This window comes from Galeopterus variegatus, unplaced genomic scaffold, assembly GCF_000696425.1.
Source record: "Galeopterus variegatus unplaced genomic scaffold, G_variegatus-3.0.2 Scaffold8460, whole genome shotgun sequence".
Taxonomy (NCBI): domain Eukaryota; kingdom Metazoa; phylum Chordata; class Mammalia; order Dermoptera; family Cynocephalidae; genus Galeopterus; species Galeopterus variegatus.
This window is the reverse complement of record NW_007734571.1, coordinates 18,738-22,233: the sequence shown is the minus strand read 5'-3', so window position 1 is coordinate 22,233 and position 3,496 is coordinate 18,738. Positions and strand designations below refer to the sequence as shown.

Genomic DNA, 3,496 nt, shown 5'->3' with positions numbered 1-3,496 from the left:
TGGTAGCTAATAATCCAACACAGAACTGAAAGCAAACACAAAAAACCCACAGATCAGAGACGAAGTTCTGATATTAACCTGTGAAGGTCTAACACCACCGAAGAACACCTATGGAACCTAGAAGAGCCAGAAGCCTCCCAGGCTCCTGAGCCAGAATGAGGTGGGTCCGAGGGCCTCAGCCACACCGCCCTGATATCCACATCCAGTCCGTGATGACCACACCACTGCTGGAAGCCCCAGGGCCCCAGAGCTGGAGTGGGGGGACGCACAGGCCTCAGCCACACACCCCCACCCTCCACAACCAGGCCAGCCCTGACCCCCGCCCCGCCCCTCCTCTCCCCCTGCTCCACAACGTCTTAGAATGTAAACGAATAATAATAATAAATAAATTTTAAAAAAATAAAAATACCAAAAGGATCTCAAATATATATATACATATTAAATACTTAAGAATAAATCTAACAAATCTCTAAACGCAAAGCAACAAAACAATATTGAGAGAAATTAAATATCTGAATACCAAAATTAAAGACCTAATAGAGGGACGTATCATGTTGATGAACAGGAAGACACAATATTTTTAAAATGTCAATTTTAGGGCCGGCCCGGTGGCGCACTTGGGAAGCGCGGCGGCGCTCCCGCCCGAGGGTTCGGATCCCACATACAGACCGGTTCCCGCTCACTGGCTGAGCGAGGCGCGGGAGCAACACTGAGGGTTGTGATCCGTTGCTGGACACGGAAAAAGACAAAAGACAAAAAAAAAAAAAAAATGTCAATTTTACCCGACAGGTTTAAAGCTCCCAACAAGCATTTATTTTATGAAAATTGATAGGCACTTTTTAAAATTTACACAGCAACAGAAATTTCAAGAATAACCAAGGCATTCTTGAAGAAGACAAAGAAGTAAGGGGGAANTTGCAGAATAGTGGAGAAAGTACAGTCTTTTAAATAAATAGCGCCAGGTGAACTGGATATTTATATTTGGGGGGAAGGGTCAGGGAATCAACCCTGCCCCCTATTTTATTGCACAAACAAGGAATCAATGCCAGGCAAATAATAGATCTGAATGTGAAAGGTAAGCAATGAAACTTCTAGAAAATGAAATAGAGGCATATATTTGTGACCTTGCTGGCAAGATTTTGTTTTTTTTTTCTTTCAGGTCTCAGCTCAAGTTTAATAGAAACTACAAGAGATTGGTGGGCTGATGCCCACTACTGGTACATCACACACATCAGAGGCCCTGCCCCCCAACACAGTGCAGGACATTCCCTGCACCCAAGGGAAGAAAGGCTGGCCTCCCAAACCCCTGTAGGAATGGCCCGTCCTGTATCACACCACATCGCAGCTGAATCTAAAGTCTTGTGTTTTAAGCATGAGAAAAGTACAAAGGAGGTTTTGTTCTCACGGCTGCCCAGGGCAGCTCACCACTAAAACGACCCAGCACTCCTGCTTGGGGAAGTATTCTTTGCTCTTTGGCACATCAGGCTTGATGGTATCACTGTCAGGCCCCCAGCCAGCTGGGCACACGTCCCTGTGTTTGTCAGTGAACTGGAAGGCCTGAACTAGGCTCGTCCACAGAACGGCCAGCAAGGAGGTCGTTCACAGTGATCTGCCGAAGGATATTCTTATCATCGACGATAAAGGGCCCCTGAAAGAAAAGCCTTCATAAGGCTTCAAGACCCCATATTCCTGAGCAATGGTACACTTGGGGTCTGACACCAAGGGAAAGTTCGTGGGTCCCCGTCCTCCTTGTTTCTTGGGGGTGCTGATTTATGCCAGGTGACAGAAGTGGGGATCCACAGAAACACCGATACCTGGCAGTTGTTCTTAAATTCTCCTGCCCCGTCACTGAAAGCAGTGATCTCCTTGGGGCACACAAAGATGAAGTCAAGAGGCCAAAACAAGAACACAGCATCTTTCCTTTGTAGTCAGACAGGCTGGTATCTCTGAACTGACCATCTGGCATAACAGCTGAGGCTCGGGAGTTGGGGGCAGGGTGCCCAATTTTGACATTTCCTGAAGACATCTCACTATCAGCAGTTCCCACACAGAGCATCTTGAGACACATGCCACAGAGACCAGCCATGAAGAGGGTGTACGAAGAGTTCTTTAACAGGACACGAAAAAGCACTCACCATAAAGGAAACAAAAGAAATTGGAAAGTTAGACTATGTGAAAAGTCTATTGATGACTCAGCAATCCCACTTTTTACTACTGACCCAAGAGAAATGAAAATTTGTGTTCACACGAAAACATGAACATGAATGCTTGCAGCAGATTTATTCAAAATTGCCCCCAAATTGGAAACAGTTCAAATATCCTTCAACTTGCACATGTACAGACATGCATTCCATGGAATAGTGTTCAGTAATAAAAAAGAATAAACTGTTAATACATGCAACATGAATGTATCTCCAATGTATTACACTACGTGAAAGAATCCAGACTCAAAAGGCAAACCTACAGAGATGGAGAACAGATCCGTGGTGGCCAGCGGTTAGGGGTAGGAGAAAGAGCCAGCTACGGGGGGCAGCATGGGTGTGATTCTGGTGGTGATGGAATGGTTTTGCATCTTGATTGTGGTAGAGGCTGTGCAACCTCTATGCATCTGACAAAACTCTCTGAACACCAAAAAGTGGTGAATTTTACTCTGTAAATTTAAAATAAATTAACCCGTTAAAAATTAATAACCTCCGTTCACTAAAAACCACATTAAGAGAATAAAAAGGCAAGCCACAGAATGTCTCTTACAAATTAAAAAAAACAACATGAATAATAAAATAATATAGAAGTGGATTCAGTAACTTCACAATAAAAGGATATCCAAATGGATGATAAACTTTGAAAAAATGGACAGATTAATTAATCATTGGGGAAAGGCAAATTAAAACTCCATCGAGATACTGCTACCCACCGTACATCCGCCTTGTCTATTAGAATGGCTACAATGAAAAAGACAATTCCAAGCATCACTGAGGACGTAGAGTAGTAGGAATCCTCGTACTCTGCTGCTGGGAGTATAAACCGGTGTGACCACTTTGGAAAACCATTAGGCATCGCTAAAGTGAATACACACATGGTCTATGAGAATGGTGCCACTTGTTGCTATATACCCAACAGAAATATACACATGTATTCACCCAAACCCATGTATCCCTGAGAATGTTCAGAGCAGCAATGCTTGTAACAGCAGAAAACTGAAATCACCCCAAATACCCATCAGGAGAAGATTAAATTGTGGTATATTCATGCAGTACAGTCCTCCACTGAAGCAGTTCTCAAAGTGCGGATCACAGACCTAGGGAGGTCCCCAAGATCCTTGTACCAAGTCTTTGAGGTCAGAGCTACTTTCATAATAATACTAATGTTACCTCCTGTCTTCTCCGTGCTGACCTTTACACTGACGGTGCGAAAGCAATGGCGTGCACAACCGCCGACGTCTGGCACGATCAAGGCAGAGGCATCGATCTGTGTAGTGGTCACTGTATTCTTTACT

General features: G+C 44.2%; 1 pseudogene; it reads right to left on the bottom strand.

Moving 5' to 3' along the window:
* Positions 1-1,401: 1,401 nt before the first annotated feature.
* Positions 1,402-2,026, bottom strand: LOC103608484 (annotated as a pseudogene).
* Positions 2,027-3,496: the final 1,470 nt, after the last annotated feature.